Source organism: Anolis carolinensis, chromosome 1, assembly GCF_035594765.1.
Source record: "Anolis carolinensis isolate JA03-04 chromosome 1, rAnoCar3.1.pri, whole genome shotgun sequence".
Taxonomy (NCBI): Eukaryota; Metazoa; Chordata; class Lepidosauria; order Squamata; family Dactyloidae; genus Anolis; species Anolis carolinensis.
In genome coordinates, this window is record NC_085841.1 from 229,139,025 (window position 1) to 229,165,868 (window position 26,844).

Consider the following 26,844-nt stretch of genomic DNA (forward strand, 5'->3'; position numbering starts at 1 on the left):
ATTCCCCGCCAAGTCCATCAGCCGTTTCTCCTCCGAGTCCTGGGACGCAGGTGTCTTATCAATGTCAGTGACCCTGAAACTCAGAGCCACATCCAGGCTCTAGTAGCAGGGTTCTGACAATTAGTTTCCAGAAAATTAAAGAGGAGACAAACTCAGGCTTGCTAAAGGGCGGAATGGGGCATACTTACATAAGTTCTTATTAGGAAGATAAAATATATGAATTCTTTATAATCATTTCTCTCAGAAACAAATAATTGAAAGTACAGTTTTAATATTGTTTCAGTCACCGAGGTGTCAGTGAACTTGCAAATTCCTAGGTGAAAGAAGTTTGTTTTTGGTAATCCAAGACACAAAGAAAACTGAGTACTTTCTTGGCCAAACAAGGCTCATGTCATGAATCAAGACCCTAGGAGACCTATGGAGACTTCTTGATATTTTCCTTCTGGAAATAAGTTCTAAGCATTTTGATCTTGGAGACTGCAAAGTCTTGTGAACCTAATCAGAGTTTGAAGAATGTATGAACCTATAGATGCTACTGTTTAATATCCACCAGTTCTAGGAAACATAGTCATCTAGTCATCGATGAGGGATTATGAGTTGTCATGCAATTGGATGACACCTTAAAGCCTTCTCCTTTCCACTGCTGCAGAGATCAAAATTTCAAAAGTAAGAAGAAGCAGGCAATTGAGTGATACATTTGCTTTTGTCATAGATCAGAAATTATTGTGGCTGCTCTCATTCTCAAAAGTTATCAGGATAAATATGTGTGCTATTCTGAAACTAGGTATTGACACCTCTCTCTCTCTCTCTCTCTCTCTCTCTCTCTCTCTCTTGACTATAGTCGAAACAGTTTGCAATAGCTTAGTTACAGTTTGCAATAGCTTAGTGACATGTAATGCAATTATGCAAAAATAAAATAAGTTTAAAAATATAATAAAATAATATCGAAAAACAAGAGCAAGTAATTGAGAAACCATAGCAAAATAAAAAAAGAGAGGGAGGGAGATAGAACATATGTAACAGCACAAATAAACAAAACCAAATTGAACTGAAGAGATAATTTTGAACTTGTTTAAGGACAACAAAAAGTGGTCCAATATATTTTTCTAGGGAAAGTATTCTCAGATGTGGAAATACCACTGAAAAGGCTCTGTCCCTGGTACTACCAGTCTAGCATTGATGGATCAAGTCCATCCTAAGGTTCAGGGAGTGCATGAAATCTGTATTCAAACTATTCATCTACTACTTCAAAAGTTAAATGCAGGCAGAGTAACTGGGTCAGAACAGGTATAAAGTAGCCTGTAGTAAAGGTTCCAAAAACATTTTGATAAACCATGGTTTATCAACCTGGACACAGTATATTATCTGAGAACACAGAAATGCTGGACCACTTTAACAACTATCATGTCAGACTACACATAGAAGCCACTGAAATCCACAAGCATATGGACAATTTCAACAGAAACGAGGAAACCATGTAAAGGAACAAAATGTGGCTACCAGTATTTAAAAACTCTAAAACCAGAACAGTAAATAAAGAATAACACTCTGAAAACAGAGGAATTCCAGACATGAATCAATCAGGGCCAGCTAACACCTCCGAACAAAGGATTGCCCCAGGCAGAAAGAAGGCAGGCTTTGAAGCTGGCAAAGCCATTAAGGTTAATCAAGATGATTAATTACAACATTCACACTGGCCTCCAACAGACAAGAGTTCTTTCTCCCACCCTGGACTTCCCACAGGTATATAAACCTCCCTTGCTTAGTTTCCAATATACCTCACAACTTCTGAGGATGCCTGCAATAGATGGGGTGAAACATCAGGAGAGAATGCTTCTGGAACATGGCCATACAGTCTGGAAAACTCACTACAACCCAGTGATTCCGGCCATGCTTCGACAACACATGCTAAACTTTGAAAACCAATTGGAAGATCTGAAAAAACGAGAAAGACAGCGGAAAACAAAGTGCACATTTGTTTACTTCATTGTATATGTGATGTGAGCAGTGTATGCAATTTATTTCCCAAATGGTTTGGATAACCAGGCTGCAAGACTTTAGTTTAACGTGCCTTCTCTGACTAGACTATTTCTTTAAATCATTTATTTTAATGTTATTGGAATTCTTCTGTCTTTATACCTGCATCATCCAGCATTCATGCTAGGGATAGATTGTTCAGTCTATCTCCATTTCATGTCAATTTCTTACATGTTCATTTGTGATTCTACTCCATCCATTATCTGCTTCAATCTTTTTCTATTAAAAAACTGCACAAAAAGTTGTAGTTCAAAACATACTTTTGAATGCATTCTTTTTCACAAAGTATGTATTCCTTGGAGGATTTTCTCCTAAAGTACACATTTGTAAAAGCACCCACCCCCTGAAAAAACACCACACATTTTATATGAATTTTAATACATTTTTTCAGAGCTGATAACTGCTTGGCAAAATTCAGAGAAGTGCAAAATCTGATGGAAAACTGTGACCTGATCTGCCTGAATAGTCCAGGAGGTGTGGATCAATCAGTTCATAACAGAATTCACAAAGAATGGATTCTTCAAGCATCCTTCATTACTGCTAGGATGGGTGAGAATTTCATCCAACTCTTTTTAAATAAAAGAACTGCTCAATTTCACACATTTCTTCAGAAACAGAACAGAAAGAACTTGAGGTTATCTTTTCTTAATTTTTTTTTCAAAAAAAATTACTGGAAGTGAAACTGACAAATGTCTACTTCTAGGAAGACAGTGCTGGTTAGCTCTTGAAAAATCCCTATTGAATCCTGGTGTACACAACCATGCTGATAATACTGAGTTAGGGTTGCCATCTATTTTTTTCGCACAGGCTCTTCTTCTCTAACAAATACATGGCAGAAGATATTGTTGCTGCTGTTGTGTGCTATGATATAATTCCTAACTTAATGGTGAACCAAAGGACAAAGAATCATGGAGGTTTCTTGGCAATATTTGTTCAGAAAGGGGTTGTCTTTGCCTTCCTCTCAAACTGAGACAATGAGCCCTAGTGAGTGTGCCAAGCAAACTCTAGTTTCAAGCATCTCAATTCAAAACTCAGACCGCTATATCACAAGCTATAAAATATCACCGTCAATTTATGTCTGATGCATCTGATGAAATTGATCAAGTCTACAAAAGCTTATGCTGCAACCTTCTTTCACTCAGTCTCAATGGTGCTACAACATAATGAATGCAATGGTGCTTTGCATAATGAATACAAAAATAATTACTGTGTGGAGATTGTTCAATTGAGGATGGCAGTAGCCCAGCTATGATTCTTCAGGTGGTTTACCAAGTTTTACAAAATCCTGAAAAATATCTTGACATTACTGCTATGTAATATGTAAGTCAGAAACTTCATATCAGTTGACTCAGATATAAGAAATATTAATGAGGAATGTCTCTACAGAAGTGCATGGATGTGACATAATAAAATGGAACTGATAGACAACTACTAAATTATGTTAGCGAAGTAAGGACAACTGTAAAGCAATAAACAAATATACAGCAGAGTCTCACTTATCCAACATAAATGGGCCGGCAGAATGTTGGATAAGCAAATATGTTGGATAATAAGGAGGGATTAAGGAAAAGCCTATTAAACATCAAATTAGGTTATGATTTTACAAATTGAGCACCCAAACATCATGTTATACAACAAATTTGACAGAAAAAGTAGTTCAATGCGAAATAATGCTATGCAGTAATTACTGTATTTACGAATTTAGCACCAAAATACCACAATTTATTGAAAACATCGACTACAAAAATGCGCTGGATAATCCAGAACGTTGGATAAGTGAGTGTTGGATAAGTGAGACTCTACTGTACTTGGATTTTCAGTGGCTATAATGATATATTATATTAAGCAATGCACAAAACAACAAGAAAGCCGTGCTTGATTAAATTATATGGTTTCATCATTAAGATCTACAACAGCAAGGAATGACTGTTAAACAGCATTGCAGTATTGCTAATGAAGGTGCTATGGTTCTAGACACAAAAATATCTAGATTTTTACCAACTTCAGTAGTTTTTATGCTTTCACAGAAATCAAAATAGTTATGTATTGTTTTTGTTAAAATACAAACATTTGAAATGTAGGGATTTCAAATAATACCAATCAATAACTCACTATAATACAATGAAGTTCAAAATGTTTCATTATTACAAATGAGAGAACATAAATACAGTTTGATGTCTGCAGGGGAAACATGCTTATTTGAAAGAAAGACATCTGGAGTTCTGGGCACTGAATTGTCTGTGTTGGTATGTGAACTTTACTTTAGGATTAAAGCAAAATGGCAGCCTTGTGAATATCTAAACCAGCTATCAACCACTGAACAGGTGGCAGCCTCTTGAGCAAAAAGTTTCTAAAAATTGCAAGATGTCATAAAGCAACTGTTCCCTGTTTCAGGCAGCTCTACTTTGCATTAGCTTGGTTCATGGAACTTTTTCATGGTGGGTGAAGATAAGCTTTAATTCCCAACATGGCAAACTTGATCCTGCTTATATTGATGTGGAGGTGAATTTCACTGAATAATAGATTACTGATTCCCAATAAATTGGAGTGTATCACTAAAATAGAAAGCTGAACACATCATAATTACATTTGTTTCTAGGAAAATAACGAATGCTTACTGTATTGGTTAAAACTAGAGTTTATTATTGTTCTCTGCTTCTTCTACATTTTCTGGAGCATTGTAAAGTTTAGCAAATGGAAGAGGAAATATCTTTGTTCTAGGAATATATAATTGTTGTTCATTTCTAATTTTAATTCTTATATGGATGAGTTATCTAAATTCATGGCCATTCTTCTTCAGGCCAGTATCCCATTTCTACTGTTTATGGTCAAGCATTGGTTGTCTATGTTGTTGGCATTCTGCATTTGGCAATATTGGCTTTATTGGTACTGTGGGATTTACACATGCTGATGAAATAGATCTACACAGATTACCTATACCAGAAAGAACAATCATTTTCAGCCTACAGAGCTGAATCCACCATAGCCAATACCCCTAGGCCCAAGCTAGAGTGTCAAAGGTCATTATTCACTTAACCAAGCTATACTTGGAGACACAGCTTCAGCTATGAGCTCAGCAAAGTACTCTGAACAATTTGGTGAAAGAGTGTTTGGTCCACTGTACTGAAAAACTCAACTGGTGCTTTCTCAAACATGAAAAGAAACAAATGTGGAGATACCAGGGGAATATTCTCATTTAATTATGGGAGGGCTCCCTGTTCCATGATCGGCAACATATCTGCAAGATTATGCTTTTATCCAAGTGCACGAGATCTCTGGACAAAATCAAAGTAAGAAGTAGATATCAGTTGCTAGCTGCCAGATGACTATCACTGGTCTACTTAAAACCAGATGCAATAATATGGTGATGCAGTCAGTGCTTCATGCATCCTACATAGTTATTTGATAGCCTAGATCAGGAGTCCGCAAATTAAGGCCCATGGGCCGGATGCGACTTCCAAAGTCATTTACCTGGCCTAAGTCTGAAACAACTTGAAGGCAAACAACATCAACAATCCTAATTGTTCTATATCATCATAGTCCGGCCCCCAATAGTCTGAGGGACCGTGAACTGTCCCTCCTCTTTAAAAGGTTTGAGAACCCCTGGCCTAGATGATTGTAGGAAGTCATCCCAGAGGACTTGGGATGTGCTTAAAATCTTTGCTATTGGGCACTGAAATCTCATCCATAAGGTGTTACCTCTGTATTTCAAGGTTCTCACTAAGCATAAAATTCACTTTACTAAGTTATCCTGTGAACATGAAGAGTAATGATAACATTCATGTCAGCTCTGGTGCTTAAAATGATCCCTCCTTACAAACAGAAACATTCTAGGGAACCTAAGAACAAAAACTGTCCTACAATATACAAGTTTTATTTGTTTTCCGGGAGAAAACAAACAAAACAAGTTATTTGTTATTCATTAAATGTACGAATAGTCTTTCAGGGAGATTAAAGTATGAAAAACAGTGATAAAAAGAAATGATCAAAACCCATAAATGAAGGGTATTTATTTAAATAGTGTGTCTGTGGGTATGTTTTGCTTTATGCAGTGGAATTAGATTAATCCAGCCAATTTTGGAAATCTAAGTGACTATCAGACATACACTTAGCAAATACTCTAGCCTCCACAATTTGAGTGAATTTCAGTTAACCAAAACTGCAATTTTTCCGCGAGATACACTATAATACGTTTTAAGAAATTAATTTGTAAAAAAAAAATACTTTCTCTGCTCTGAAACCAGGAGAAAATAAAACCTGACTTGGTATAATGGAATGAATATTTCTGTAGTTGCCTATGGTGAAAGTATACATAACAAGGGCAACATATTCTACTACAGTTAATTATCCTGATTTAGTCCAAGAAACTGGGTTTAGTCTGTAATCTGTGAGGAAATTTGCTGGTTCTAAATCCTTTCCTCAGCCTTGTGATTATCAACTATATTTTTTGTAAGGGAGGGAATTAATGCCACATACTGCCTAAGCAGCTTTGAAGTAAAAAGGCCTAGACCTGTAATAACTTTTATACACTGTATTGATTCAGAGAGAGAAAGGAAGGAAGGAGTGAGGAGCCAGAGGGGTTTCTGGTGGATTTCCATGCCCCTCTTTACCCCTACATTTTGTAAGTACTTCTAATGCCAGTGTGAACCCTCCTATTAACTCACCACAGGAGAGCCCCAGGTAACTCTGTACCGCTGCTACCGTAGGCTGTATGTAAAACCAGAGGTAAGGGGGGGGGGGAAGAGAGAGAGGCTGGAGTTACAATTAAACTCAATCTTTTTTCCCTCCAGCTAGCAGCAACAATCAATATGGCTTTAGAATTTGATAAGAAAGAAGCCTTCCAAGAAAAATAATCATGTTGGCAACGTACCACACAGAGGTATTTTCTCCCTGAAAGTGTATGTACCACAGATTGGGTATCGTTTATATTTCAGCTTGGTTATCACTATTCTGCACAAACATAGAAAAGTTTTGTTTTTATGTTCTTTCTTTCTTTCTTTCTTTCTTTCTTTCTTTCTTTCTTTCTTTCTTTCTTTCTTTCTTTCTTTCTTTTTTGCAGCACTCTCATTTAGTGTCAAATAGGCATTGGCTGCATTGGAAAGCCAGGAAGGGTGTTTAAAATGCGATCCAAAGCTTTGCAAGTTTTTTTTTTTTTTTGTAAGCATTTCAATCTGTGTGAACATCTTCATCACTGGAGCGATAATTAAATCTCTGAATCACAGGTGATGTCCTCGCACCGTCTCTTTGCCTGGCTCCCACTGGGCCAATGAAACAGGCCTCCCTGCGAGGCCTGTTAGCACAGATCAGGTGGTAATGTGGAGGGACAGATGAGCTTTAGCTGACAGATGGCAGGATGACCTGGAAAACCTGCCCCCTTTTCTGGGATCAGGCAGCAGCTGACAGGTATTATTTCATAAAAAAAATGTCTAAAAGGAATCGCCAGGGTCTTCGCATTAATCTGAGGCTGCAACCAGCCATGTAACGTTTATGTCAGAACAAATCTGTCTCTATGCAGGAGACGGAAAGTGGTTTTTGATGAAGTTGTTCATAAATTTTAATATAATATGCCCGATGGTGTCAGATATATTCTCATATCTCTTTTATATTTAAAGGCTCTGGTGAAACACAGAAATATTCAATCTTCAACAAGCTACTTTTAAATAACTAAAAAGTTAACCAAGGATACCTTAGTGCATTTCCCCCTATTTTCAGTATGGAATTTGCATGTATAATCTCCCTGTTTTCAAATGAAAGTGATTTCCATTTCTGGAAGTTCACTCAAGCAGCAGCAGGAAGAAGGGAGCAAAAAGCACTCTAAGAAGGTTTTGCTTTTGCAGGACTGGACAGTGCTCCAAAACCAAAGAATAAGCAGAGATGCATGAAGTATTTACCATGGCAGATAATTTCATTGACAAACAAGCATTTCCGTCAGGGGAGCTGAGGTCCCAAACTGCATTTGAGCTAAAGAATCAAAAAAATCATTTTGCAGTGCCCCACAGACCCATTGCTTTTAAAAGTTTAGGCACTGATTGATATTTGGGGACATTAGTGCAAATAAACAGTGCTGGATTGGCTATTTGCTTACTCACAGAAAAAGAAACCGCTTCATGGTAGTCTTTCTTTGTGTTTCTGAGCCTGTAAAGGTAGTTTGTGGCCATTTTAATGAACAATTCACCTGCTTTAATATCTCTGGAGGGGGTCTTGGAATCAAGCAAGCTTACCCTCACACATAGCAGATGTACATGCAATGAATGCATTATGGCTACAGTACCTCCATTATAACACCTCATAACCACACTTTCACCTGCCCATCTGGTGCCGACCTGTGGCTTGTAACTAATATTCTGGAGTAGGGTGGAAAAAAAATATGGAATTGAGAAGTGCAGTTAGGTATTGAATGAAGCAGATATACAGTTATCAAAGAAATGTAGTTAGTTACAAATATCAAAGTATTAGAGGATTTGTATTTTATTTTTAGATATTTCTTGCATCATTTCGACTATTTACAATATTGTAAGCTAGACCACACTGCAGACAAAATCAAGAAAGTAAACCAGAGCCCTGTGTTTGCAAGACATGACGAGGTCAGTTGATAACTGAGTCTCCAGGAGGTCTGTCATTCATAGGATCACCATAGGTTGGAGCAAACTTCAACAGTCAAATAACAAAGCATTAGCATAAAAAGATATAGAAGGTGCCAGTAGTGGTCTGTGAATCACATGTGATGTTTTTGCTGTTCTGGAGCAGCAAGAGAAAAACAGTGTTCCAGCACAAGGACAGTCACATCACTCCAGATTACTAGGAGAGGGACATATGAAAGTTTCTCCCATCCCCTGGCAAACCTACTGTCAACATAACTGTTTCTCCATATATACCAGCAGCAATTAACAGTTATCTTGGTGGAAGTCTTTCCATTACTCTCATCCCATAAGTTGAGATAGTTTTTCTGCTGCTAACAGTGGTGCAGAAACATCAGCATTAATGGAGATCCCTGGTGGTGGCGGTGGATAGGAAAAATTCTCCCTACCAACATGTTTTTGAGATTACCATTTCCTGCTGCTATTAGTAGCCAAGTTCACCATGGTAATTGCTGATAAATCATCATCAACAACAACAACATCATCATCATTATAAAAAGCTTACACTTCCACAAACAATCACAGGGGTTCTTAGAGAGGGAGAAATGGAAGGCACACCCCATTCCTGTATACTGAGATATCAGTGCTTGTGTGTGTGTGAATAGATATGAAGGTGTGTGGTGGTGAGAAAGAGTGTGTATATATGTGTACAAGCAACACATTAATCCCAGTCAACATCACTTTTCTAGTCAACGAGGCTATAAACTTCTAGGCTAAATCTCCTTAACCCACACAGATTTTTCCCTGTGATGGCCATGCTAAATGGTGGTACTGAAGAAGGCTCAATCATCCCTTACCCTCAATAGTGACTGCAGAGGAAAGAAGAAAATTTTGCTTCAGGAGTGAACAATCTGCACTGCATTCTCTCTTCACACTGCAACTACCAGAACTGAAGGGATAACTCAGCACAATGACATCTTCAAAGCAACTGTTGGAAAGAACTTCCATTTAGATTGCCAGATCTTAGGGCTTGACCCTCAATCTCCAGTTTTTATGGATCACTTCCAGGCTGGCGATAAGGATGCAAATCCATGGCTGGTTTCAAAAAAAGAGAAGAGTTTTGTGCAAATCTAGCTCAGCTAGTAGAGAAGTAGCTTGTTAACAACTCAATTCATTTCTTGCTACAACTTGCAAAGACTCTTCTGAGGGTTTGAGTATTAACTTAACTCCCTCCTTTGCTCACAATTGTAATGCCAGAGAATACCCCCTGCTCTCTTCTGCATCCACCTTTGGTTTATAGCCAAAATAGGTTTGATTAAATGGTCTTTATCCCATTTTCAAGAATGAGTATGCCACCTTGATCTGGGGATAGCCACCTTAGCTAAGATTTCTCTTTATGGACCTCATCACACTTACTAAAACAAGCGTTCTAGGATGCTTTGAGCCTTCCTTGGGGACAGAGCCCCATGCCAGCCATCACACGATGTCATGCGACTTCCAGCGAAGGACCAACCCCCCTCCCCCAACCGAGGTGGAAGTGTTCTTAGATGGGAGCCTTCCTGTGTTGTGCTAGCTCCAATGGAGCCAGCACACTTCTGTCCTATTTGGGTGACATTTCCCCTATGTGATGGGAGTGGTGCATGGAGTAACAGAGTCACCGTTTGCGCCTGCTGTTTCTCCACACTTGCTGGCAAAACAGCATGGGGAGGAGCTAGCCATGTGATAAGGTGGTTAGTGTCTAAACAGGAAAATACGTTATCTCTCTTTCTCTGGCAAATAAAACTAAAGACTTTGTAAAACTGTAAGTTCCATGATTCCATAGCATTAGGGCACGGCAATTCAAGCGGTGTCTGTATAAATTCTATAGTGCAAATGTACCCTTAGTATGGGATGATTCTGAACTCAACCCTAGTCCCACTCACTCTCTATTTGTTACACACAGACACACACATTGTGATATTCCCAGATTTGCACAAATTGTAATACTATTCATAGCAACTTTTCTTTACAGCAGAATCTACAAAACAAACAAAAAACCAGAACCTTCCCACCATCTCAGAATAAATGAAATAAGCAAAGCTCTTTCATCATCTTGCTTGACCTCTTCAAACTTCCCATCACCAGGCTAATTCCTTTTGGATTTGGGAAAATCTTGTTCATTTACCAGCACTGTGTTTTTGTCGAATGTAAACATCTCTCTTCTTTAAGGCCTATTTTCACTTAGCTTGAGCTGCATGGACTTTACACAGCCTTTCATAAATTAAAAACTCTTTGTAACTTGAATAGGTTAACATTACCTACAAGTGCACTTTTTGTAAAAGTACATACATTTTGATGTATTTAAAGCAAATAATAAAGATCTCTATCTGTTTTACTGTTTGCTTTTCTTGATAGTCCCACTAAAATGGGGAGCTACAGCATGAATTTGTTTATCCCATTCTTGCCTGGATTTTTTTAAAAATACAAATGCTCCAAAATTATTTGTCCCAGATTTTTGCAAATAGTAGCACCTTTGTAATTCTAAGAATATATTTTTCATTCAAAGTTATGCACATTATTCTCATTATCACATTAACAACACAAATTAAAATATACATGTTTTGAAAAACACCTTTCCCAGTAAAATGCACGACATAAATAAAAACAGCTAGAGAAAATGTTAACAAAAGTAAAATTCACATAAAAGGTCATTTAAATAGTTCAACAGTCACTTAAACTGCCCAAGTTTTATTAAGTTGGCTCGACTCCATTAAAAGGCTACATCTCATTTAAAATATATGACACAATTCTAAATTTCAAGAGGGAAAGCAATGCACTACTAGGGGTATTCTCCTACATGATCTGGGGTCCCTCTTCATGCTACTTGATATATTCAAGGACAGAGGGGTTTATAGCAAAGCAGATTACATTGCTGAGTCTTACTGAATTTGTATCTCACATAAAAGCCAGCCCTGATTCATGACCTCCAAGTGTTAATAAGCCAATATAGTACTTCATAGGGCTGAGCAGACTATTTGTGAATTTCCATAACAAAATTTGCCAAATGCAAAATTTGCATTTTTAACAGCAGATAATTTTTCCCATCTAAGAAGTATGCAAATTATGTGCTTTTTGAGGATTATGAAACATAAGCCACATGGATAATTTCACTGAAACCTAGTGCTTTAGGAAACATCCAGACTATTTTTGTGTCGTTTGCTATATACAAAGTCATGTTTAGATCTGGGGCATTCCAATCACATTCTGTGATCTGTCACTACTTCTGGTGCCTTAAAAAAACATGCAAAAGCTTCCGCTTGATTAGAGATGCAAGTTTTTACATGATTGGTTTAGGCAGAAATCCTGCACACATCCTCGTTCTGTGCTTCCATTATTAGATCACATAAAAAAGGTAATGGTGAATGTGCATATTTTTTATCAAACTACCAAAACAGTATCCATCTCGTAAAGTAATAAATCCAAATATAGACTCTGATACTTTATAATCCTGTGTCAAGGTTCCCAGTCCCCACACTCTCGCCTTTGACTGCAGGGTTAACCCTGTGACCTCTATGCTATATAGAAAGACAAGGAAAGAGCTTGATCCTTTGAGGTTGAAAAGCTTTGAGGCCTGATTTATAAAGGAGAAAACTACAAGAACCAGTATTTCACAAACTTAGTCCCCTGCTTGGCATGATAATTGCATAAGTTCCTTTACATTAGCTTTCTCCACCACAAATAGCTTCCTCACCTATAAATGAATATCTGATCTCAGACTAAAAATCAGTGATTGGATTCGATATGTTATCTGTGGCTGTGAGAATGGACATGAATGCCAAAGCAAAGGAGTTGTATTTTTAAGATAATAATAATAATAATAATAATAATAATGATAATGATAATGTGGTCCTAATTATCCTAATGTAGAAAGGAAAGAGAGACATTTTTTGCTTCTGTGTAGAAGTCAGATCAGCTGATATTACTGAAGTTACTGAGTGAACAGAAGAGCCACACACACACTATGGAATGAAGCAGATGGGACATACATTTCCAGCTCAGACCATCTGTATGTGTTCTCCCTCACCTCCCACTTTTGTAAAGTTCTCAGAGCTCATTCTAGCAGCAAAGGTCAATTTGCAGCAGAAGGGTAAACATCACAACCAAATTATTGGAATTGTAGAGTAAGATGCTGTAGACCCACTGAGGAAAATGGATTGCATTAGTTCTCTATCACTTATGGGCTTGAGGTTTGGATGCTTGAAGCAAACTTAAGTTTTCTTTAGTCTAAACATCTTTTAGAAGTTGATGTTTCCTTGATGCCTATTGGCAAGGACCTTATTGTTACCTTTTCAGGGAGGAAAAGGAATTTAGCTTCTCCAGTGCAGGATCCTGTTTATTCAGAAGCCAGTCTTTTATTTTATTGTTTTAAAGGGCAGATAATCTGGTCCAAATGATTTCAAACAATTTTGCTGATCATTTAGTATTTAACTGGATTGATCAGACAAATAACCAGCTTTCTAGTATTCAACAATCAACCATCAGTATTCAAAATCAATAATCATGGGCTCAATCCTTAGATTTACAAAACTCATGATAGTCTGAATCAGAATACAAAATTATCAATTTGCAATATGCTAAAATACAAAATACATAGGCACATTCGGAATTATTTTACAGTAACTTTAATCGCTAATGTGAAAACAAAGCAAAACATTTGGGCTAAGCTCTTGTTGGTACAACCAAAATCATCATAATCTTTATCCAGACAAATCACATTTCCCAAATAAATCTCTCCCTACCTGAGATATAAGTATGGGATAAGGAGGACAAAGTGGAAAAGAAATAAGAGGAAAATAGAGTACATAGAGTAGCAAGACTAAAACAAGGGTCCCCAAGTCCAAAGTTGTTGTTTTTTTGTGAATTTCTAAATACCCGGAAATGCTTCCAAATGTACTCAGGAATTCATGAAGGGTCTTTGCACTGCATTTTAAGGGCTCATTATGACCCCCACCCCCAAATGAAGAACAATTTTTTCAAATAATGAAATTTATACCCAAATCTTCTGACCAGGAGGCATTTTCACCACATTTTGCAGTCCCCTGGGCCAATTGAAGCCAAAAAGAGGCCTTTCTGGAAACTCAGAGCATATGTCCTGGAGGTACCAGGGTGAAAAAATAGGCTGATATTTTCATTTTGATTGGCCTTTCATATGTGTTTGTACATGTGCTCTCAGTTTTCCTATTGACATATAGAGACCCTGTGAATGTTCTAGGGTTTTCTTAGGCAAGGAATACTCACAGGTGGTGTGGACAATTCCTATTTCTTTAATATAGCCCACAACACCTGACATTCATTGTTGATGTCCCACTCAAGTGCTAACCTGAACTGACACTATCTAGCTTCCAATATCAGATGAGATTTGGTGTTTTCTGGATTTTCATATGGAGCAGCATTATTCATTGTCTTTCACTTAGGTTTATAAAACTTTCCTTTCTCCTTTCTACTAGTGGTTTACAGTGCAAGTTCAAAAGTAAAATGCAAACTAAGAAGACGGCAGCCAGTGTTACCCTCAGTCTCCTGGGACATTCCAAATTACTGGAAACTGTCAGCTCAGCCTACAGTCTTAAGTGAGAGAAGCATACTGTTGTGTATTGTTGAAGCATGAGCTTTAACAACAACAACAACACAACATAATAATAATAATAATAATAATAATAATAATAATAATAATAATAATAATAATAATAGGAACAACTCCACAGGGCCACCTAGTCAACCTGTTTTTGCCATTTAGGAAAAACACAAATCAAAGCACTCCCAACAGATGACCATCCAGCCCTTGAAATAATAATAATAATAATAATAATAATAATAATAATAATAATAATAGGAACAACTCCAGGGGCCACCCATTCCAACCTGTTTCTGCCATACAGAAAAAGCACAAACAAAGTGGTGGCCTCCTTGCCACTGGCATGGCATGCAGGGCTTTCTCACTGGTAGCGTGGTTTGCAGGGCCTTCCTGCCGCCTGCGGGGTCTTTTTGCCACCAGTGGTGAGGCTTGCAGGAGGACTCTGCAGGCCATGCTGCCATCAGGAAGGTCCCGCAGGCTTAGGTAGGGAGGAGTGGGCTGAGGGGCTCACACAGAACCCCTGATAGTGCTCTCTGTGGAGCCCTAAGCGCTCAAGGTAAGTGCAATTTTTCTGTCTTTTGGGGGCAAAACTAGGATAGAATCCTGCCCAGTTCCCAGAAGTGTTAAATCGGTTTCAGCATGACTGGCTATGGAGCTGTTGTCCCACCATGGAGATCGTTGAAAGCACCATTGTGTGGCCATATTGTAGCCCCAAACCAGTATGTTTCATACTGGTTCAGAGCTGCGTTATGTGCATGTAGAGCACCGCTCTATCGTAGTTTGTACCTTGACACTAAGATTCTGGCAGAAATATTTAATTTAACCAAAAGATTGCTCAGTCGTCCTGAGTCCCCTCGGGTGAGAAGGGCGGGGTATAAATGTTGTAAATAAAATAAATAATTTTTGTGCTGATAGCCTATTGTGTGTGCATGATGACATGCTTACATCAGATTTACTGATTGGCCCTCTCTTGGATCAGAGGCTATTACCCATTTGTTCTTGCCACATTTTATTCACTGCACAATTTTCTGGAGTAATGTCCTTTATTTCTGGTATCACATGACTAATTAAGTAGGCAGTAAAATCTATTAGAGCAATATATTCTAGAATACTCTGTACTTGGCGAGGTATGTTTCCTTTTTGATTTGTTGATCTTTCAATCTATGCTCCCAACCAGCCTACACATACTCTTTACATTACTTTTACACTACTCTTTACATTATCTGAATAATCTATGTTCAGGTTCTTACTCTCACACTTTTTCCTACTCTTAGTATTTTGGGCTTGGAATATCGGCATGATTTTACTTTGGGGAAGATTTAAATTTGACTTCTATTTCTCCATATTTTGCTAATGCAGGCCTTTTGTTGTTCCCCAGCTGGACAAGTGGAACATGAAGTTGTAGGCAATGGACTTCAGATGCACAGTTCTGCCAGAAAATGTCAACATTAGTTTACACACCTACCACAGTGCTTTCAGTGAATAAGTTAGGGAAGGTGCCCATAAATCAATAGGTAGCATACAATATAGTAAGAGTTTCACCAAAGCTTTTTTTAAAGCAAGTAATACCAGATGTAGAGATGGAAACATTCAGGAAGTATAGGATTCCTCAAACAGCTGTTAGTTCCATTAAGAATGCAAAGTAAATCTATACTGGCAGTAAATAAGATTTATTTTCTTCCTACAGTCAACAACTGCTGGGATACTTTTAAAAACTTTTTTATTTAAAGAAGCATCCACTGAGATTCATTTAATGGTCACATATACTACTCCCAGTGATAATTTAAAGTAAAGAAACAGGGTGGGAATTAGTGTACAAATGACTAAGTCCTGGGAACTGTACTAAGGAAATGCAGGAGATACAGGAAGAAAAATTGTGGAGACCACCCTGGTAAAATATTGTATGGTATGAGAAAATGTCAACTATTAATCTTTCTGAAATATGCCTTTCCATACAAATTGCACAGCACAAAACATGCATTTTGCTGGCTCACTGAAAATACAAAATTGAGGTTACAGTGATCAAACTACTTGTTTATATTGGAATCCATTTATATCATAAATAATAGCAAAACTTTACCTGTGTTGCATGAATTCAGGTTACAGACAAGAGTCAGTGTGCTGCATATTAGAATAAGCACACATTAAAAAAATAAATTATAAACCTCATGAATCACACAGCCAGAACAGTTATTGGCAAGTTGCTGTAGTCATATGTTGTTAACCAACTTTGACTTTTGGAGATCCTATCAATGAGAGACCTGCCATTAAAAGCCTCAGTCAGCTCTTGCAAACTCAAGGAAACTGTTTCCTTAATTGTGTCAATCCAGCTGTAAATGCAACATTTGCCTTTTCCTACAGCAATGGTTCTCAACCTGGGGTCCCCAGATGCTTTTGGCCTACAACTCCCAGAAATTCCAGCCAGTTTACCAGCTCACTGGGACCCACAGGTTGAGAACCACTTTCCTACAGCTTCTCACTTCATTGTTGCATGCCTTCGAGTAATTTCCGACATATGTTGAACCTAACACAAACCTATCATCATTGTATCTTGGCAAGTTTTATTCAGATGATGTTTGCCTTTGCTGTACCCTCTGAGGCTGAAAGAATGTGGCTTGCCCAGTAGATTTCCATGGCCAAGCAGGGGTTTGAACCTTGGTCTCCCAGTTCATTTCAAGGAGCACTATCAACATCAAGTTGTCTCATGATATGTCCCAAACACAATAGCTTAAGTTTAGTAATTTTAGCTTCTAGTGAGATCTCAGGCTTGATTTGATGTCGGAGCCATTGTCTAGCACCATTTTTTCAAATGAGCCGATTCCCCTGTCAGCTTTCTATATTGCTCTGCTTTCACATTCAAACTAGCAATGCAATTTTTCTAGATTTTTTTCTTGATTCAATTAATGAGCAGTATTAGCAATTTTATACCTGCTGTGAGGAACTTTTATTTCAAAAATGCATACAGTTTTTGAAGCTGATTTGCAATTTGGAACTTATTCTGTACAAAATATTCATGAGGTTGTTTTGCACAGAAACAATACTTTTGGGTCAGGAAATAATATTTCTATGCTGAAAACAATAGTATTTTAGCACAGAGAAAGCTTTTTTCTGCACAGAAAAATCTGTTTTCTATAAAAATCAACCACATCTGAATCTTGCACAGAATAGTCTTCTTTTACACTATTTTATCCTTTTCTGAACTGTGGATATTCTTGTTGGTCCAAGATCAATCTTGTCAGTTTCTTCACTTAAAACATGTTTTTCAATCATTTTTAGATGTTTTAAAATATAATTTCTACTTTAGAATATTCATAGGTAGGGAATTCAAAAATGTGGCCTAGGTGATCCTGACTATAGCATATATCTTAACACTTGAGGATTTCACAGTAGCTGTTACAAGTCTTTAGCAAACTGCAGTACCAGAAATAAGGTACGAAACCCTTGTTCACTCCAGGTTGGATATTGATAGCAACGTCAATCCCAAATAGGATCAATAATAAAAGCAAGGGCAACAGAGTAAACATTTTATTGAAAAGTGAATTGTTCAGGAGTGGCATCTGATACACAGATATTTTAAAGCCTAAATTGTTCACATAAGGGGATTGTCTTGCTCACATGTATTCCTTCAATATAATGAGTCTTTATTTCTAAAGTAGGGACTTTTCCATCTAATGTTTTTCCAATCAGATTTGCACCTTTGGGCACTTGCCTAGCAGGTAGCTATTAGGCTTCTGCCTTGAGTTTTGGGTTGGGATTATCCATATCATAGGGGAGAAGTTAAAATGTTTCTTCTCCCTAGGGTCTCAAGACTCCAACAATCTGCCAATGGCCCACCTCCCTGATTTTTGGTGCTGTTTGTTATTTGGATGTATAATGCATATGTGTGGAGGTGGAGGTGGGAATAGGGAACATAACCATTTGCAATCCTGGAGTGGTTATAGCATTTGGCTTTCATATAATGTAAAATATTTGTATGAAATGGTCCTTAGTATTATAGCATTAAAATTTCTATTCTTAGTCAAATTCATACTGGGAAAAATGTATTAGTACATAGCACTGGAATAAAATATTTCTTTCTTTTAAAAAGCCTTCATAGGTATAGGGTCTCTTGAAACCTGTAATTCTACGTATATGTTTTCTTGAAAATGACATCTTTAGAAATGTACACTCCCAGTCTTATTAACATCAAACTAAGTTGAAGTGTATGAAGACATTTGGTTTTATCTTGTGCTCTACAATGCACCCTACATATGGATATCCCAGCTGCATTGTCTTACTGCTTAAGCAACACCTAAGTGTCATAGCTCTGTGATGTTCGTTTCTAGGTCATGCCACTTTCTTTATGCATCAAGAGTTTTATTTCAACATTTTTTCTTCCAAGTTGAGCCAAGTCGTCAAACAAAATATGTCTGATGGACTACTGGCCTTAAACCTCTTTTTCTCCCTGCTATGTGACAGTACCTTTTAGCTATTTGGCCTAATTTGCACCATTTGTATTTTATAGAAAGTTTAGTGACTTGGGGTTGAGCTTTTCTTTTGAAAAAGAAAAGGCAGGATATAAATATGACAAACAACTAAATTTCACATTTTAAAGCTGCATCTTCAGAGCATTGTCTTCCTTTCAATACTGGACATTATTTAAACATACTATCTTAACTTGCAATTATGTTTCCATACCTACCAACATTTCATAAATGAAAACCTGGACAAATTTGCCTAAGCAGATTTCTACATGAGGATCACAACCTTTCCTTTCTCTGACATTAAGGGAAAGGTAAAGGTTTCCCCTGACATTAAGTCCAGTCATGTCTGACTCTGGGGGTTGGTGCTCATCTCCATTTCTAAGCCGAAGAGCCGGCGTTGTCCGTAGACACCTCCAAGGTCATGTGGCTGGCATGACTGCATGGAGCGCCATTACCTTCCCACAGGAGCAGTACCTATTGATCTACTCACATTGGCATGTTTTTGAACTGCTAGGTTGGCAGAAGCTGGAGCTAACAGCGGCCGCTCATGCCGCTTCCGGGGTTTGAACCTGTGACCTTTCGGTCTGCAAGTTCAGCAGCTCAATGCTTTAACACACTTCGCCACCGGGGCTCTGACATTCGAGAAGATGATAAAAGTTATCAATGGGGAAGAATACATGAGTTGGGAAAAGTTGCAGCAGATTGTTTTTGTCTGAGCCTACTGGGAAGGGAAAGACTCCACTCTTCTCTCGATTGTAATTATGTTCTAATGTTGCACTTTGAACTCAGTTTGAAGCAAATGTGGATAAAAAGGGAAAGTGAGAGGAAGAGAGAGACTCTTAAATAGATTAATCGAGCCAATGCAAAATATCACTCAGCAATTGGTTCAGTGGGGTTTCTTTGGTTGGGATTGGCAATGGATTTAGACCCCCCAGGTGTTTTGCACTTCAACATCCACAATTCCCAGCCAACTTACCAGCTGTTAGGAATTGAGGAGTTCACCTGGAGGGCTGAAGTTTGCCCATGTCTGATTTAGACCTATCCTTGCTAAGCATTGCTGAGTGGTGAATTTTTAAAAGATATGCGTATTTAAGGAAGACATCTCAGGATTCCCATCTGTATGTGTTGACACCCATTGCTTGCTTTTCAGTGGCTATTCTTTGGGGCTCAGTTTCTGTCGGCATACCCTCCCCCCCTCCCCAAGTGAATGCTCATTAAACAATTTTCTAAATGGTTATCAGTAACTCAGTTGAACTAATATATCTGCAGAAGGAAACTATGCAGAATTTCTGTGAGTATGACTTTTAAAGTGCTCATTAAGGGGGGAAGAACTGTTTGTTTCATCAATTGGTAACCAAGTTAAGATTTTACTTTACCCACAAGAGTAAGAGTGGGATGCTAAGAATAACTATAGAGATAAAACTGTAGTAAGAAAAACACATCTCACCCAGGCACTTTTTTATGTACTACTTAAGGTAAGATTCTAAGAGTATAAAATTTTTCACAGTTGGGAAAACAGCAAAAAAGTAGATATTCTTGTATTTTACCTTTCCAAATGATTGCTGCTTTGAAAACTTTTTTGGTTCTGATATACAGGATATTACAACATTCTAAAATATTCACTCTGTAAAAGGTACTGTTTTGCTCTCAATACTGGGCAAATATGGAATTAATTCAGTATTCAAATCACAGGATTCAATGTGCATTTTCATTCCTGTAGCTTCAAGAAAAAAAAATAGGAATAAGTAGCAGTGATTACCATCACTTCTGCTAGTATACGCGATCTTCCTCTTGAAAGTCATCATATCATGTTTGAGCAGTGTTATGGTTAAAATTAGAGGACAGGGGAAAGAGCTTTACATATGGCCCTTACAGGCACAACCACAAGCACTTATTTTTCCATTTTCTTCCAAATCCCTCTTGATTGCATGGTGATTGTAATGTGTTAACAGATACAGTGAAGCTTCTGGCAGCTGCTATGATGTCACTGAATGTTCATAAACATTTTAACTGCTGACAGAATGAAACAGAACAATAACATGTTTGTAAACAGTTCATTTTTTGGTGTGGGAAGCAAAGGGTCCATTTGGTTGAGATTAAAAATGCACAGACTTCAGGGATAAGAATTGGAAAAGGCTAAAGACTAGAAAGTGGAAAGGAAGAGATTTGACAGAGTTAAAACCGTCAGGGAACTCAGAGGCATGGCAACTGAAAAAAGGCTGAAGGCTAAGAACAGGAGGGGAAATTTACTTTAGGAGAGGGAGGGAAGGCAGAATGGAGACCATCTTTCTCATAATCATCTATGGCTTACATTAAAGGGAAGTTAAAATACTCTCATTTCTTTTTTATTCTTAAGAATAAATGGTGTCCTGACACTAGGGAGGTAAATATTTTGTCCTCCCTGCTATGAAGAAGCAGATATTTTTCTGCTATATTCACATGGCATTTGCACATCCTGGAATATTTTGGGAGATAATTCTATAAGAAATAAACACAGGAGGTGTTTTGTGTATGAGAGGATTACAGATGACAGTGACCAAAACATTTTCCAAGAAACCATACATGTTGGGGTGCAGGATTGCTGTTTTCTGTGCAAAAAAAATAGTAGCCTCGCACACACATAAAAATAATTTAAAATCCACGTGCAAGATTGCTTTTTGTACAGAAATCCTGCACAAAGAAAATGTGGCTAAATGGGAAGTGGTGTTTGTGTTCATTTGTTTGTTTTATAATACACATCACATTGTCTTGCAAAGAACCCACTGTTATTTCTGTGCAAAACAATTCCCTGATATAATTTGGAAATGCGAGAATACCAGGTGATAACTGCACAAAAGTTTCACCATTTGGTTATTCTACCTAACTCAATTTCCCAAGGAAGCCTATTGTTTGACCATGTGAATATTGTTTTTCCCTCACTTGAGTCATTGAGACATTTTACCTCCACCCTCAAATGCTGTGGAATTTTCCACATTTCATCACTTTTTGGAAAAACATTTATGTGCACTTTTCAGAAAAAATGTAGAGTTTGCTAAGGAAAAGGTAATGAAATAGAAATATAAAAATGGATTTAAAAAGCTCTTGTGAGCCTGCTCGTTATAGCCAAATATCTTTGAAATTCTTTGTTATTACACACAAGCATGCAAAAGGAAATATTCCTAACACTGAGACATCAACTGACACATTCCACTAGGAGCTAAACTAAAAGGCAAAAAAGAGTTGTGGCTTGAAACCTTATGGAGCATAGAGGAGCAAAGAAAGAAAAGATCATGATTCTCATGTAGAAAGCTACACAATGTAGAAGAGTTGCAATACTTTCAAGAACAATGGCTATGTGATGGATTCAAAATTAGGCTACAAAAATTAGTTGTGTGAAGAAACAACAAATATCTGTTCTTGTTACTTTTTCATATTAATAGTATGATCTTTTTAGGTAGTATTATTGCTTCTTGTTCATCCTGATAAAATCTTGAGCAGTCTAGTTTTGGGAAAATCTTTTATAGATATGAAACTCTCCTTGGGCTCATATACATAAATCATTTAATCCAAAACTGATACAGAACAGCTATATTCCTGATGGGCCTCAGGGGTGGGTATACTACATGTTACCCGTAACATTTGAAAGAACAACATAGACAAAATTTGCAATTGGACTTATATTTAGACGTTTGGTCAGCTTTTGTAGAACCTTACAACTAATGTGGTTATTTTTTTCCTTTTGTGTGTTTTTATTTTCCCGCTTTTGTTATACCAGGCCACTAACTGTGTCTAACTCAGAGTTGTTTTGAATGTAAATAAAATGTATTTAAAATATATTTTGTGCTGAACTAGTATGGCCATGTCTTCAAGTATTATTACTATGCCAAACAATAACAAAACAATACCAGTGTTAGAGCAAGGATTAACTCTGATAAATCATGTTCTCGTGCAATTTATGCTCCTGCAAATCATTGATTATATCACAAGAGGTTTGTAGACCAATATTGCTGTCTCTTTATGTCAGTATTAAAATATTAATATTGACATTAGGTATGTTGGTTAAATAGTCTTTACTCATCATTGTCTGGACACAAACCAGAGTCTTCATTTTTCACACCTGTTTGTGTGTGGAAGATCTCTCTAAATATCTTAAGGAGGAAGTCCTCACATATGCATAGAATGAGACACATTTATCTGATTCATTCCTTTTGTATGCAAGCTGAACTGTAAAACATTAAATAATATATATGGGATATATGCCAAAGCTGAGTGGCATGGAAACCCTGGAGAATGGTTAATAATATATAAAACCATTTCTTCTTTGTTAGTAGCACATGTCCTGGTTTGTTGAGACTTATGCTTCCATATCACTTTTAGGAATTCACTTTGTCAATCAGATTTTAAAATTTGTCCCTTGCATTGCCTTTCTTGCTCTCTGTTGCTTTATTCCAGTCAGTCAAAATCTTGACTTTGAAGAACAAAAGTAAAGCTTCCCCTCTTACTAGGAATCAACGAGTGACAATTTAAAGGACCAGTAAGCAAGAATCATTGTGTTATAAGAATAGCCACATCTAAGAATTGAAAAACTAGTTAGATAAATAAATTTCCCCTTCAGTTGAATCCAACCATGCTGTATCAAATCAAATCTGCCCATAATGAGGGAATGAAAAAATACCATGTCCCAAAACATTGACCTACCAAGACTAACTAAGGACCCTATCCCATGGTGGTGGTGGTGGTGGTGGGAGTGTCATATTACCGTGGCGTTATGTCCCTAGTCATTATAAATAACATCCTTCCATTTCTCATTCCGCTTCACACAAGGCCTTTTCTTGCCGGTTTTAAAGAAATTATCAGTTTTCAGATTTATCCCATGAGTCAGTGTAATGGGCAGGGACCCACTCCATTTTTAAAAGAAAAAAAGCTTGGAAAAAAAGTTTAGGGGATACTTGAATTTTCCCTCTGATCCCACTGCTCTAGAATAGACCCAAGCAGCTGATCTTAAATGATACCATTTGAGAAGAAACCTGACCTTTCCCTCTGATCCAGTAACTCTACATGAGACCCAAGCACCTGATTTTACACCAGACCCTACCTGAGGGAAACCTGAATTACCATGCCAGGCTCATGAAGCAGGATTGTGGGAGAGAAATGTCAATGCTTGGAAGAGGACCACCCCTTATTCCCAGTCAATTACGGCAAATCAACCCAGGCAAATTTGACACCTCATTTCCCACATGTTTTGAGTGCTTTTTCTTGGTCCTGAGTCCAGAAGTCTTCACCTTCCCTTTCTTGGACTGTTTCAGACGTTTCCCTAATGTATCATGATGGATGCTGACAGGAAGTTCCCTTGCATTGCGGAAAGGGCTCCATCATAAATCATACCCTCAATGAATTCTAAGTGTTTAGAAACTGTGCGGGGGGGGGGGGAGAGAGAGTGTGTGGCATGAAGTTCTAAGACATTGCCCGAAAAATAAAAAATTTCTTTTGCCCCACTGATACATATACAATTTGGTCATGTATGCTTGATCACAGATTATATACTCTGGTATATAGAATAGTCTGGTGAAGGACCTAGCAAGGCTTTGATCACAATCATTTTTAGTTGTTGTTTTCCAGTTCCACATCCCAACTTTGGAAGATGGCTATAGATACTGGCTTGAATCCTATTGTCAGCCCCTGTTAGAGAAGACCTATTGAACCAATTGGATTTATCTATATCTTGATTCACAAGTTAATAATAAATTCAATGAATCTACTATATAGCAATTGAAGTAAACTCACAGAGACCCGAGGAAACCTATGGCACTGTTTTGTGTGTTTACTCACTGCTCAACAATTGAATTGAATTGTGTATTAAAGTTAGAATTAACCAATAAGATTTGGGCTATTGAAAGCTAAAATTGCATTCCTATAAATTGGCCAAAACTATAATAAGGATTGTTAAACTAAGCATGTTAAGAAATATGGCTGAGGGGCGCTATCTATCAGATATGATCCATACACAAATGTGAAATAAATACTGTGTCCTGTACTGCAGTAGCTATAACTTAGTAGAAAATGAGCTGAAACAGAATTTTCCACTGGGCCATATTAAATGCATATAGGCATTTCCAACAAGAAGATAATGTTTCTGCTGTCATATCAGTGTTAAAGATGAACATCTTTGCAGGAAAAGAGTTAGAAACTTCAATTTAACAGGGGGGAATGTATAGGGAATCAAATCCTGACTTTTAAGAAGTATTGGGTGAACCAATCTGTCAGTTTTCATTTCTTCAACATTCATCCCTACACCAAATTTTTTACCATCTAGAATATGAACAAATGTAGATTCTGGTGAATTCTTTTAACAAAAGAAACCTCAGCTGTTCTGAATTTCTTATTTATCCCATTTTCCACATCAGATCTTCTATTTTGTGGCAATGGAGGAGCTTTGTGTGATTATAGACACCAATTCCAATGCTCTCCCTCTTGTAATACAGTGTCTTAGATCTTAGCATGTTGATTCATGAACAGAAGCCTTTTCCCTCCCAGAGCAAAATTCAGTCAATCAATCAATCAATCAATCAATCACTGTCCAAGCTAGTGTGTGGACTGACCCAGGTCCAATAATTAAAATCACTAGAAGTTAAAATAGTTTGTTCTAACTACACTCTTCTGAATTAGTCACTGATGTCCTCAAAAACAACATAAAGAAACACAGACAGACAGAAAGAGGAGAAGAGAGGATGTTGCCTCATTATTCTTGTTAATGAAAAAGAGTGTATACAGACAGAGTGAAAAGATAGTAATGTCCTTGAATGCTAATTTTCTTGACTTTTATATTTGCATTGGGATTTCTGCAAATAATGAGATGATCAACATTTGTATGAGATTTTGGATTTGCACTTCCAATGAGAAAAGGAACACTAAGAAATACATACCACACTATACATACCGATCAGGACTGGTATGTATAGTGATGTATGTATCTCATATGTAATCTTGGGAAAATAGCCCATTGATTTTAGGGATACTTACTCTAAAGCAGGGATGCAAATCATGTCGCTCTCATGAAGATGTGGGACAACAAATCCCAACATACTTAGCTAAATGTTAAGAGGTGTAGTCCAACAGATCTGGAAAACCACTTGATTCATATTCCATCCTACAATCTAGTAAAACAGTCTACTACTGTTGCTTAAACTGCAGACCAAAAATATTTCAGAAAGAAAACAAAAGATTTTTCAAATATTTCCCTTCTTCTCAAATGATTTATACAGAGTTGCTCTTTCTGTGTTTATCCTTTTGACAATCTTTTAATACAGAAGAAGTGAAACACAAGAAGAAGAAGTGAAATCACTTTATGATTAAGCAGGGATTTGAATTCAAATTTGATCTCATTTTGTTCAAAGCCCACCATATCACATCAACTCATGAAAAGGAGTTTAAAAGGAGTCTATACCATTAGCAAGTATTTAAATTACTGGGAACTTGACTGTGTCCACATTGCCTTCCATTATTTCAAGAACTTTCCAAGACCTCTGGCAGGGATATAACCCTGGGACCAGAACACTATCCTCTGGCTTCTAAGAAAACATGCTGATATAGCAGATGAGTAGTAATTTTATATAGACAGTTGGAGAATATGTGCATGCATATGCATGCACCCATATTTATATGCATTAACAACCTTACTGGAAAGGCCAGATGAAGCATCCCCCTTTGTCTGGCTTCTGGTGAGGAAATAGGGAGAAGTGGGTCGAATCTGTCACCCTGAGTGCATCTCCTTCTTGTGACACTTTACGTATCACATGTGTTTCAGTGAAAGCGTCCGGCAATGTGTTCACCCCAGTTGGGGGTGGGGCCTATGCCAGAAGTCACACGACCTTGTGTGATATCCAGCATTGGCCTCCGTCCCGCAGATGGGGTGAAAGTGTTCTAGAACACTGATTTCACACAATCTGTGTCAATGGTTCCACTCTAAATCCCAAGTCTTAGAATAGGTTTAGTACCCTGAATAGCTCTTTTAAGGTTAAAGCTAGGGCTATATCTACATTTACTGAAATCATCTGGAGTACTGTGCTCCAGAGATGGCCTGGATGGATCATCAACATAGCACAACCAGCTATGTCAATAGCAGAAACGACATCAGCAGCAAGGCTCTAGCCAGTGACATCATGGTTGGTCTGATGGA

The 26,844-nt window shown here is 37.6% G+C and overlaps 1 protein-coding gene and 1 long non-coding RNA gene across 4 annotated transcripts in view; one reads left to right on the top strand and one right to left on the bottom strand.

The window, feature by feature from the left end:
* The window catches only part of arhgap15 (Rho GTPase activating protein 15), a 505,752-nt gene that overhangs the window by 276,508 nt on the left and 202,400 nt on the right, over positions 1-26,844 (bottom strand). The gene's annotated exons all lie outside the window — the stretch shown is intronic.
* Positions 6,576-26,844, top strand: part of LOC134294893 (uncharacterized) — a 38,720-nt gene continuing 18,451 nt past the window's right edge. Inside the window, exon 1 of the long non-coding RNA XR_010001521.1 lies at positions 6,576-6,658. This is a non-coding gene — a long non-coding RNA (uncharacterized LOC134294893). The remainder of the gene's footprint in view (positions 6,659-26,844) is intronic.